This window comes from Taeniopygia guttata, chromosome 3, assembly GCF_048771995.1.
Source record: "Taeniopygia guttata chromosome 3, bTaeGut7.mat, whole genome shotgun sequence".
Lineage (NCBI taxonomy): Eukaryota > Metazoa > Chordata > Aves > Passeriformes > Estrildidae > Taeniopygia > Taeniopygia guttata.
The window spans coordinates 45,785,848-45,798,736 of record NC_133027.1 but is presented as its reverse complement, the minus strand read 5'-3'; the positions used below and the strand labels follow the sequence as shown (position 1 = coordinate 45,798,736).

General features: G+C 43.4%; 1 protein-coding gene across 5 annotated transcripts in view; it reads right to left on the bottom strand.

The window, feature by feature from the left end:
* Window positions 1-3,271: 3,271 nt before the first annotated feature.
* The window catches only part of SOBP (sine oculis binding protein homolog), a 114,389-nt gene continuing 104,771 nt past the window's right edge, over window positions 3,272-12,889 (bottom strand). For all 5 annotated transcript variants that reach the window (XM_072926754.1, XM_072926752.1, XM_072926753.1 and 2 more), the window contains one exon: window positions 3,272-5,209. The gene's annotated coding sequence lies outside the window, so the exon portion shown is untranslated. The remainder of the gene's footprint in view (window positions 5,210-12,889) is intronic.

Sequence of the window (12,889 nt, the reverse complement as noted above, 5' to 3'; positions counted from 1 at the left end):
AATCTCCTGGTCCCTCAGCAAACCCCCAGAGTACCACACTTTTCTGGAAGAAGAAGCCAGCATTCCTCCTTCCTTAAGCCTTTTTCTTTTATTAAATAGGTCCAGAAAGCTCCTTCAAAAGCAGGCCTGATGAGAGCTGGGAATCACAACTCATCTCTGTCCTCAGCTATCTTATCAGCAAATAATAACCAAGCTTTCTTTCCCATCTGGGCCAGTATCCCACCTGCAGCATGAGCTGCCCAGATGCCAGAGAGCTCCAATAAGGAGCAGGTGAGGCTGCTCCTTCTTTTGGGACAGTCATGTGCCTGGACTATTGATGTAGGGACAAAAACTTTTAGATGTTTGCATCATTTGTAAGGAAAGGTCCTGGGAATTTGGCATTTGGCTGCCTCTCTGTATCTTGAGTATCCTTGGGAAACTTCAGTAGGGCAGTGGGTGAAGTGGCTGGGACACACCTGCTCCAGCAGATAGGTAATACTTTAGAGACCAGGGAACAGCTTGGAGAAAAGAGAGTGTCAGTGGCCTAAGTTACTGTTTTCTTCTTCTTCTTCCTTGTGGCCAGGTCTGTTCTTCACATTGTCACAGAACTTCAATCCCAGCAGGTCTTGACTGGTCAACATGTCAGGCTGAGGGGCACCCCTGAATCAGATACCCTGCCCCCCTGGGGGTGCAGCAGTACCCTGCAGTCGGCATCCATCGTGCCTCTGAGGAGCCATGCTCCCACCATTCCTGTAAGCAAACACCCAGAAGCTGCTGTTCTGCTGTGCTTTTTCACAGCTCTCTGTGCTTTGCTGGTGCTTCCTATGTTTTGTGCAAAGTGTCCCAGTATTGCTCAAGGTAGCAATGCATTTCTTTGCTCAATAGCACATAAATGACAACTGAAATGTGTGTAAGTCCATGAAAAGCTGTTCTCCACATTTAAAAACATTTCAGCTGTCATGTTCAGTATGAAGCAGGTTCAACTCAATTCTGGATTCTCCCTCCTTCTGCTGCACACATGTGGATACTGAGTACCACCTTTCCTTACTTACAGATCCCAAATATCAAGTCACCTCCCAGTGACAGTGGAAGGCAAAACAACTTAAGAAACTGCTTCTTGTCAGAGTTACACCTCTGTAAATCCACAGCAATTCCAGGGGAACCAACCTGAACCAGCATCAGCAAATTTGCTCTCAGTTTGCACACAGAATGTTTGTCATAGTTGTTATTATTAAATGATGTCTTTATATTCCAGGTCTATTTTTAAAACAAAGGCAATAAAGTTTGGGCATCCAGTTCTATATATGGACACTCCAAATGGCATTGAAATGCCTCATGCATGTGTTTGGCTGAGTGTTGATTTGAGTGTCCAAATATGGACCTCAGAATGGGATATCTCACTTGGATAAGCATCCTTGTAAATTTGGCTCATAGCACTTATTTGAACAAAGCAAATTTATTTCTATAATTTAGCATGGAAAAAGCACAAATTGTTTTCATTATGAGGGACATCCTTATTCACGGAATTGGGCCACTCAAAAAACTGTCATATGTAGTAGTTCTGAAAAAAAGAAAGCTCTCAAAATCATCTAAGACAACAGGGGAGGAAATTAATGCAGAGTGCTTGCAGTATGCAGACCCCCTTTTATCACAAGGGCAAAATTCTTGCTGACAGCAAGAATTCAGTGCTAGCAGAAGGGCCCATGCAGCTTGATCACAGCTAACTCCCCCTCTGCCCCGGCAGTGTGAAGGGATGCACGCACGGCCAGCTGCTCTGAGACCTGAGGCAAAACTGCCTCTCTCTGCTGATAGAGACAGTTTCTGCATCCCAAAACCACCTATAAGAGCTGGAGCAATGGCTATTGCATGCAGGAACCTTCCCCTGTATCTCCCAGTGCACAGGATTTTCTTTGTCTGGCTCCTTGATGGCAAATTCCCCAGGAAAGAGCTTGGCTTGGCTATTAGGTCTTAGCGCTCAATAAATAATGTCAGCAGCAGGAGAGCACCAAACTGCAAGTGTTTGCTGGGTTCCCGTTAATTGCAAAGGACCTCTACATCCTTTGTGTAATTCCATTCATTTTGTTGGCATCGTACAAGGGATGGATTTGGCCTCAGAAATAAAGCAGGTTTCTCTTGAATAATGTATTGTACCATTTGGTCTGCATTTTCCTCAAGGTTTATGTATACTTGGATATTTCTCCCCATGTATGCAGCTGGAGATATTTTTTCAATAGCAAACAATGAACTGATTCAGCTGTTCAAAACAGTTGTTCACATTCTGAATTTTGGGGTAAGATGTTAAGAAAGTATAAGGTGAGCAAATTCTCAGGAAAACTAAGGTAAGTTTATGATCACTGGAAACATGTGAAGCCAGCTCTAGCCTAGATCACTTTCGCTACCTCTGCTGTCCTGATGATTTTTGACAAGCTGATTCCATTTCTGGAAAAGAAAACCAGTTCACCAGAGAGAAAGATTTCTCTAAAGAGTCTGTTGTTTTTCAGAAGAGTGAAAATGTGTGCTAACAATTCTGGACCACTGACAAAAGCAAAATCAATACACACGGCCTTGGTACTACAGCCAAGTTCAGATGAATAAATAGAGATGCAGCAAGCTGTTTACTAGGGAGACAAGCTTTACTCTACATGTCCTTCCAAGCAGGCATGTTTAGGCTGTTGTTGTTTGCCTTACATGGCTGGTTAATGAAATCAGTCAAATAGTTCCAGAGCTCACCTGGCATTTCCAAGCCCTCCATCAGCAGCACTGGCTGTGCTGGCCAAGAGCTGGGAAGCAAACGCTTTTGTGTGAGATAGCTGTGCAGAGGTGTGGGGGCACTTGGGAGGAGTTTGGTCCTTTGAAGAACCTCTGATTTCAGGGGGAGTTCATGCACAGAAAAGCCCCATCCTCACAAAAGGCAGGCAGAATGCTCTCTGTACACTGCCCCAGAGGCAGCATGAGAAAACTGCGCTTGCACGGATCCTCTCAAAATCAATGAAGCTGCAGCCACTGCATCTATCCAGGGATCTTCTCCAAGATCAGGACCTAACTGCACTGTGCTAAGTGCAAGGTATTTTCTCCCCATGCCTTAAACACTGCAGAAACTGAGAAGTGTCAAGGGAAGCATGAAGATGGAAGGGACATAGATACAGCTTTCAAGAACAACTTACACATATTTTTCTGTGGCTTCATACTCAGGGGTCTTGTCTGTGACCAGGCAGGTATAAGAACTAGCAACTGCATGCACAAAGAGGGGGGGGAAAAAAAAAAAGAAAAATAAAACAACAGCACGTTTAAGTGCATTTTTTTTCTTGGAGATTTATTTTGTTTTAATAAATCTGACACCAGTCAGGGAGAGAGAAAAGCATTGCAAGACCAAAAGGAAAGCAGAGCACGCTTAGGGTGCTTCAGATTCTTGCTCTCTTGAAGATGTTTCATCAAAATGTCTTTGAGCTCTCTCCCTAGACTCAGGAGTTGTTGGATTCCCCCCACCCACCCTTTTCTTTTTTTTGTTGGTTTTTTTGTTTGTTTGTTTGTTTGTTTTTTTAAAAAGCGAGCTTACTCGCCCGGTGTGATTTCCAAGCTTTCACAGCTCTAATAAATAAGGAGCACCTGTAAAACAGTAGCTTGACTTAAGTGAATCTGTACAAAGGAAAATATAGAAATACAGTATATACATAGTGCTCATAGTGCACCATCACTACAAGGCTCTGGTTCAACTGACTCTGCTGCCCTGCTCCCAACACCGCTGACACAGACACTGCTCCTGCAAACTGCTCCTCTCTTCCCCGCAGCAGCCTTATAGAAAAGGTGTACTCTGAACACTCAAGAGTGAACAATTGCTTTATTCGAGTTAGTAAACAGTTACACTGAATCACAAGGTGATCTGAAATTTTTTTTTTTTAGTTTTTTCTTTCTTTTTGATTTTTTGTGGGGTTTTTATGGGTTTTTGTAATTTTTTTCTTTTCTTTTTTTTTTTTCTTTTTATTTGTCAGAATGGGATACTCCACAACTCTCTTACCAACTCAGTGCCAGTATAACATGCTCTAGTGTACTTTTGGACTCTTGGCTACAACTGTACAAGTGCACACAAGTAAATTCTACCCTGTTATCCTCCACCCACTGATTGAGGATCAAATTGCACATTTCTCTTAACCATGACAGGAGAAAGCAAACAGTGAAACAGAATCATGGGGGATCTTTCTCACTTTACCCTTGTTTTCATTGGTTTGTCCATACCATTCTAATTATCATGAAAGGGCTATGCATATGGAGAGATTGTCTCACTGCCTTCCTGGATCACTGAAAACCATCAGGGTTGAAATTTCATCCAAGTCTTTCGTGACGCCCAGCAAATATTCCCCTCAGATTATTTTACACCTTGAGGGAATTTTGGTCTTTAGTTCAACACTCTTGCTCTGTTCCCAAATGGGGCGCTATTTAGGGGAATTTAAAGAGAAAGCTGAGAAGAATAAACATTTACTGAGTTCTCTTGGCATTCAGTCTCTGAAAAACCACAGTATAAACTATTCATGCTGCTTCTTACATCTGTCAAATCAAAAATTAAAAGCCATAAAAGTGTAACACTGAAAATATGGCATTAGAAAGGATAAAGGTGGCCTTTGTAAAAATAACAAGGAAAGTATATTAGCCAATAAAATATTCTAACTCTTCATTTAAAAGTGCATCATGGGTAGGACAGAGATGACTCTGAAGCGTTGCTACTCCAGTATTACCCCTTTCCCCCATCAAAACTTGAATAGGTCCAAAACCATACAATGCAAATCACGATTCTTAGTGTAGCAGCAAAACCACAGCAGTTTTTCAAAGGAAAAAAAAAAATTAAAAAAAAATCCGTATCATTGTCCAGTCTCAAATATTTGAACTTCGAAGTCAGTGAGGGAAAAGTACCTACGTTGGTCCATGTGGTTTTTGAAACCTGGGTGAAAAATCCCCCCCCAGCAAGAAACAAAGAGGAAAAAGCGTTCCGAGAGGAGAAGAGGGGTGGTCGCAGGAATGCTGAGCACACTGTGTGGATCCATGATGTGCTGTCTTCTGGGTCAAAGGCACCCGTGGGACCGAGACTTCCTCGGGGGCTTCATGACAGGAAGCTGCTTTCTTTGCTGGACTTTCAGCCAGAGGGGGTGGTGAGCGGACCGGCTGGTGTCATTCGGTGGAGTGCCGTGGTTTGCTCTGCTCCCTTTCTCCATGCAAGGTACCCTGTCAGTGAGCGCTCCTGCAAAGCAGACAAGCAGAGGGGGTCAGGGAGAGCAGCAGGAGGCTCATTGCAGGCAGGCTGGGCGCTGCCTGGGCTCACGCCCCGCACAGCCTCACGCTGGGCAGGCAGCCAGGCTGAGGCACAAGCCCCCTGCTCCAGCCTCACCGGCCCCTCGTGCCTCAAGGGCCATTGGGACACACAGCCCCCAAGGTTCCTGCAAAGGAAGATGGAGGAATTCCTGTGATAAAAAGCTGGAAGATGATATAATTATAGTTAATTTTCAACAACACCGTGGCAGTTATAAGCGCCTGAGTCTTAGTGTTTCTAGAGGATACTGGGAGATACACCATTGCTTCGTATGCTTCTACTTGCCTTGTCAGCTGGCCACGTAAACTATCTAGCAGTGATTCTGTCTCCCTACACAGTGAGCTTTGGGCTTCATCTCCTTGGATGGGACCTCCTGTCCCCTACAGATTTGGACTGAAACTCTGCAGTACGTATCAGCCTTAGCTTTGATGCTGGGGCACATTTTCCTTCTCAGTCTGCTTCATGACTTCCCCTTCACACTGGCTCCTCTGCAATCCCTCTCAACAGCGTGCCTGTATCCCCTTGCCAAACCTCCACCCTGCTTACAGCAGAGACTGGAAGGCACATGGAATATGTCGACCAGCATAAACTTCCATGGCATGGAGACCATGATATCTAGGTTAAGGAGTAACGTTTGTGCTTTCAGGCAATGTGCCCAGTGAGATGAGCTTCTTTGTGTGTACAGAGAGCTGTGAACAAGAACTAGACTGACAATTGGGATGTATCCACCTACTAAGGTGAAGTACATGACTGCTTTCTGTCACATTTTTTGGCTTGAAATCTTAGTGTAAAAAGGGAAGCAGAGAAAATTAAACCTGTAATGTCTGAAGCCTCTCACTGCTCTCTTTTTCCATACATCAACAGAAATGAATTTTTATCCCTTACTAGCCAGTCTCATAGTACATGGTACAGCACAGACCAATAAGGGATTTGGGAGGGAAAGCATAAAGAAGTTCAGTGGCTCTTGATGCTTTCTGCCTGGAGCAGTCACCTAGCTGTGTAAGTTCTGTCTATTTTCCCCTGGTGCAGAGGGACTCAGTGTAACAGGGTGTGCAGAACAGTGAGAAGGACCTTCCCTGTTGACTGGCTGATATGGCAGTAATAGTGTTTGATGAATGCATCTTTGTAGCAATCAAGTTACAAAATAAAAATCCGTATCAGGCATCGCACGCAAAGTTCTATAAAAAATGAGAACACACTAGTCATCACTGCTTCCGAGCTCAATGCTACGCACCTCGTGCCAGCACTAGCGTGCATGACCAGCACAATAAAGTCAGCTATTTATATCTCCCCCAAAAAACCCAAATTACTTTTTAGGAGAGCGACATATGCTCTTCACCCTAGCTGAACCTGCCTTCAACACCCATCAAATATTGCTGATCAGATAGAAAACTTATGTGAGTTGTGCTGAGGTAAGCACACTGGGTTTTGCTTGCTTTCCAAAATCAAGTAGGGCTGGGCTGATCCTGGATTGGAAGACCACCTAGAAGTTAGAGGCAGGCTGTAGTTCAAACCCAGGAAGCAGCATGGAAAAGATGAGGGAAAGAAAACAAGTAAGAAGGCTCATTTCTGCCCTATTGTTAACATGGAGGGAAGGAGAATAAAAACTGGATGATGACCCAGCTCAAGCAGGTGGCTTGGACATTCATCTGTGAGGGCTCAGATAGTGATGCAGTGCTTCCATGCAATAGGTGAGAGCTGCACTGGTGCCCTGTGAGGCTGTTAGTCACAACCTGAGCAATCGGCAGCTGTGACACAGACTGCATTCACCCACACAGAGCTTCCTCTTTGGCTGATGCCCAACACATAAGGATTTAAGACCTTGCTCAGTGCAGCACAGAATTAGAGAATGGCAGGCCAATTTGGCAGCTCAGGCAAAGCCTCCCCACTCTTTGCTCCCTCTCTGCAGTTACCCAGCTCTTTCCAGGTGCTGTTACAGAGCTACAGCCCTTTGTCCTGTGGTGGGAATCTTGATCCTGCCTGGTAGAGCCAAATGCTGGAAGTGTTCCTCACTTCCCTGCCACTCCATGCTGAGGAGATGGGTGGCTCAGCTGTGGGGAGATATCCTTCTTCTGTTCCCCCACAGCCAAGCACTGATCCCTGTGTATCTGCTCCCAGCACTGCCCCAGGAGCCAAGCGTGGCAGCATGCTCCTGATGGCCACCAGAAAGAGCTGCTTTTCCACAGTGTCCTCCCCAGTTATGTCCTGCTCCCTCAGAGGGGCCATGCCATTGACATGGCTTTGGACTCATACCCACATCCAGACACACACACACAGTTTTTTCCATGTTTGCTTCCCTGTCATTCTATGCCCCATTGAACATTTCTGTATCCAGATTCACATCTTATTGTTCAGGAAAAATTAGACACTGGGTGGGGAAGGCTGAAACAACCGTTGATGTGGACTGGCATGGCAGAGTTTCCATAATTTAGCACAGCACTTAATTCACCCAGACAATGAATGCTGATGTGCTAAAAGAGGCCTGGCTCATCTGGGACATGCATGGCCCTAGAGTAAAGGCACTGCAATTGTTTTCTCAGGGAAACTGCTCTGAAGAGAAACCACAAGAGTGCAGCTAAAGTCAGCATGGGAGCAAGCTCAGCCCTGGAAACACTCGGGAATCATCTGTTACTTGTAATAGCTCTGTAATTTTTTAATTTTTTTTTTTTTTTTTTTTTACAATTCGTAAAGCAGTTCAAGCTTCTTCATTAAAACCTTCCCCTTTGAATACTGTATGATTTATCTTTCCATGAGCTAATGGAAGGGATGCCACATGGCAAAAGACAGGGAGGACTTTTAGCTCAAATGGGAAAACAAGCTGAGTCCTTAAGCACCAACACTGGATTTCAAAGATAGTGATTTCCCTCTGCTCTGACCTTGTAAGCTAAAGGTCCTCCTCAGCTTTGGGTCACCTGTAGAACTCAGGCTCTCCCTTCTACCGAAACATGAGCTGTAATCTGAGCAAACAGTGGGACTTTAGGGAATGCACTGGGGAAGAGCCCTAGGATTTGCTTTCTATGCCTAGGCAGAAGAAGTGGTAAAGACACCCCCAACTCTATGAATTGTTGCACCATTTTCTCCAGGCTATTACTGATGGGGGGGGGTCTCTGGTGTATATTTTGGGGCATTCTGAGGTATGTACATGGATCAAATGAAAAGAGGAAAATGCCATCATGATTTTGGACTTCTAATCTCTACATTGGAAGTGACCCCCTATGGCAGACCACAGAGCCTGCCAGGGCCAGTCCTGACTGTTACTGGGAATATCTCCACAACAGCAAGGCAGCCCAGTCTCCCCCAGTTAGTGCAGCACCAGTGTGTTTGCCAGCTTTGTAAGTAATGAGCTTTGCCCCACTGGTGTGCAGATGTGGCAGAAGATATGATTTTCCTCTGAAAAAAAACCAGCTAAATTTTCAACAAATACTCCCATTCTAAGCTGGGATATAGTTGAAATTTTGCAAGGTATTGAAAAAAAACCAACAAAAACAAAAAAACTAACCCCCTCCTCTGCCCCCCCCCCAAAAAAAACCACCCTAACCACAACACATCTCCCAAAAAAATCCAAAGCAAAAAGCCCAACTGAACCAACCAACCAAAAAAAAAAAAAAACCCCAAAACTGAAATAGAAAGTAATCCAAATCCAGACAGTTTCTACTCTCCTTTTTTGAAAACAGGCAACTGCTGTGATGTGATAACCCTTCTTTAAACATCCGATTTTGTCTGAACAGAATAGTAACTTCAACTCGTATTTCAGCAGTGGGCCTAAACCACTATTCTAAGGTGCTTCTCAATTTTCTTATTCAACCTGATCTCTCCAGTAAAACCACTTAAATAGCCAGAGAAAGGCAGTTTAACTGTTGGTAGTGGTAAGGAGGATGGTGAGGATGGCTGTCTTGCTGAGCCATAGTCTCTACCTCCCTAAGAGAGTCCTCCTCACCTGGGCTACACCTGGGCCTGGCTTTTTAATCTTAAATGTTATTGTGGGCCACAAAATTATAATAATTACAATAACAAAACTTTTTGAAGCAGCAATGAACCTCCTTAGTGAAAAGTTTCAGCATTCTTTATCAGGAAGAAATCAACATTTTCCCATTTTCCTATGTACAACTCCATTGTCCATAACCATCCAGGACTGCATGCCTGGCACTGTCCTCACGGGGTTTCTGCCTGGTTTTCACAGCCCTTGTTCTGGTTCTTTTCAAGCCTAAACAAGCACAGATATAGACTCATCCAAAAGCAAAAATGTCACGTGGATTATCTTGTGGGAGAAAGAAGAGGAAAAGCTCATCCAGAACACATAAGGAGCAAGTGGGTGAGACCTGGCATAGACCTCAGTATAGTGTCAGGCACCTAAGGGAATCTCCCTTATCCTCAGCACTGAACTGGGCACTGAAAAACCTGCTTTGGGCACAAACACTGCTTTAGATTTTATCTATTTCTCACCCCAAGAAGACAGGAACAATGTTTTTACCACCAAGATAACCATTTCAGCAATAATTGGCAGACTGCTTTAAATAAAACTGAACTGGCATTTTAACTGATATTTCAAATTTAGGGTCAGAATTCAAATTTTCAGTGACTTTGTCATGTATCCTCTCTAGTCGTGTTCAAGATTCTCTCAATTGGAGCATTCCTGTGGGAAAGCGCTTTTTTTTCCTCCTCATTTTGAATAAGAAACTTAGAAGTGGAAGCACAAGGGGTTCAGGAAACTTTATAAATATTTGGAGCATAAGCAGACGACATAAAGTTTTGGACTTAACCACGTGGGTTCCAAATAAATAGCGGAAAATTGCTTTAACCATAGGTTTCAATATCAATCACCTGGTGATGGGATGCAGATCTTTCCAGAGAGGTCAGAATTCCATAGTTATGTCACTCAACTCTACCCAATCCCAAAACCCCCTTTTTTTTTTTTTTTTTTTTTAATATCTGCCTTCATAGAAGATGATTACATTACACAACATGAAAGTCCAAAACTGGGACTGGAAGATGGAGCACAGCAGGGAGTATGGGTGTCCTCTCAGCAAATGCAGTTCAGCCTCTTTGCCTTTAGATAATTTGTTATTGAAGGTTGGCTCGAATTTAAGGCAGCAATGTTTCAGAAACACTTGGAAAAGCAAGCCAGCTGCAGGGCGGATATCATTACAAATTGAGACACATGTTGTACAGGAATACCATTCTCTTCAAATTCCAAAGTTGTGTCTGGGGAAGCAAAGCCACTCAAAGGAGTCGGAGGCAGGACCTCGATCCGTAACGTGCCGAGGGCCTTCAACTTGCATAAGAGGCACCAAGTGCTGAGTGCACACTGTACTGAGCAGGATTAAGCCCAGATATTCAATCAGCTGTAATTTTCATGGTAGAAGCAAACATTAAATAGTTGAGGGTTCTGCAGAATGTTAGAGGTTACTCCAATTCATGGCTCTCACGAGATGATCACACATGTTTCCAAAGACAAATTTCAGTCCTGCGAGTGCACTGCAGCTCATTATGAAAATAATGTAAATAAAATCATGATGAGTAAGTCTCAGCTGTGAGGCTTTGACTGGTGGAGGTACCCAGAAACATGCTTACCTTTATGGGACCAACAGGAGACAGCAAGCAATCTGGAAACAAAAATTGCTTCAGAAAGTCTTGCTTGCCACTGATTTCCTCCTGACTTCTTGCTTAAAGAGCTTTATTTCTACTTTGCTTCAATCTTCCACTCTGTTTTTTTAAACAATAATTTGATTTTATCTTAAAATCTACAGCTCATTGCTTATGTCCAACTTTTTTATAACCACAGTCCTTAGAAGTGTTTTGCTCCTTTCTCTCCCACTTTCAGGTATTGCTTGTAATTCTGTTAAATAATTTATAAGCTTCTCACAGTTGTTCAGAGCTCACTGCTCCGCACTGAGGTTGGCCATGGTGTTTCAGGGTCAAGCTTTACAAAGGCTGTGAGGTGCTTAGCGCCTCATCAGATTTCAGTGGCAATCAGACACATACCATCCAGCATCTTGGCCCCTGCATGTCAAGGCAATCGATGTCTAGATTATGTTTTCACAAGTGTTTTTACAGGAGTCTGTTTTACTATGGTCTTTGTTGTTAGGGACTCTGTATTTAATTATGAGTTGTGCTTTCCTTCCCACCTCCATAAAATTTCCCTGCACCACTGACTTCAATAGCTCGACAGCACAAGGACAGGCTGATGAAGAGCTCGAGTCTCCCCATAGGGCTGTTTCACACTTAACACTTTTCAGTGCAGCCAAACCCACTTTGAACCAACTTAAATAAAAGCAGAATTTTAGATCTTATACGTATGGAAGTGCCTGTTCATTCTTTAAAGCCTGGCAAAGAATTATGAGCAACTCATTGTTTCATTATGAATGTGGGTTGTATCAGCTTAGGGAATGCATGGTGCCTACTTCAATTCAAATGATTTTAATTTCATAAGACAATTAAAACTAATAAAGGCAAGTAGGCAACAAATTTTTTTTCTGAAATCAGTGGTCTGAAGTCCTGGAAGCTGTCAGGTAGACTACAGTTTGTAGGTGTCATAGGCTCTTCAGATTTCTGTGGATCTGTCAATTGAGCTATGCCTTTTTTGGCTGTCAAGTTCTGGCTGTGTGTTTTGTTTGCCAACAGTCCTAGATGCGTATTACCTTTACAAATCAGTTTCTAAACTGAGTTCAAGAATCAGATTTCATATTTGAAACATGCGCCCCAGGAGGTTTTATAGAAAAGCAGGAGGAGCCCATCAGAAATCAGCACTTGTTCCTTTGATTCAAAGAGTGTGCAGTGATCTATGGCAGTGTACCACGAGCCTGCTATTTACTGCCACTGAGACGGAAGTTAGCACTCCCACACCCCGGCAGCAAGATGTGGGAGCTGAAAGCTACCCTGGAAGTATGTCATTTTATACTTCACTATTTTGAGAACCCTTTTTTTTTCTTTCCTTTTTTTTTTTTTTTTTCCCCTGGGAAATCCTTTTTCTGATTTCATATACCTGGGAAGGTATACAGGCAATTTTGAAGCATAAGATCATACTGCTAGAGTCAGGCAGCTCTCAAGGGCAAAGCTTCAGTTCCAAGCAAATGTGTTTAAGGCTTTGTGGTGTTAAGTCTCTCCTCTCCCCTTTTGGATAAATGGAAAATTTCTGTAGGCTCATAAGAAGTCAGGTGAAAAAAAACTTCTGAAGCAGAAGAGTAGGTGTTAAGTGTATGAGTCCAATTACTCTGCTGATTTAAATTAGTTTGGCACCAGTGGAACTATATCCAGTTAAAATTAGCTAAGGCTCTGGCCCCTAGTACCATGTCAACAAAGATGACTAGCATAGAAATGCATTCAAATATAGAAAAACTGTTTTCAAGTGTATCTTTAAGGTCAGATGTTGTCCTGATCATAGCATGTTGGGCAGAGGTAAGAAAGATGTTGGTAGATAGATACCCCAGTGACAGAGGAGAGATAAAATCTCTAAGGTTAAAAAAAAAGGAGGTTAATAGCTATGCCCCTTGCCTCAGGAACATCCAGACCACAGCAGGAAATCTTGTGCTGGACCATTATGGGCAGAGGAGCTCAAAGTGGGATATATATTACTTCTGCTCTGAATGGAGTGTTCTGCATGCTGTATATTTT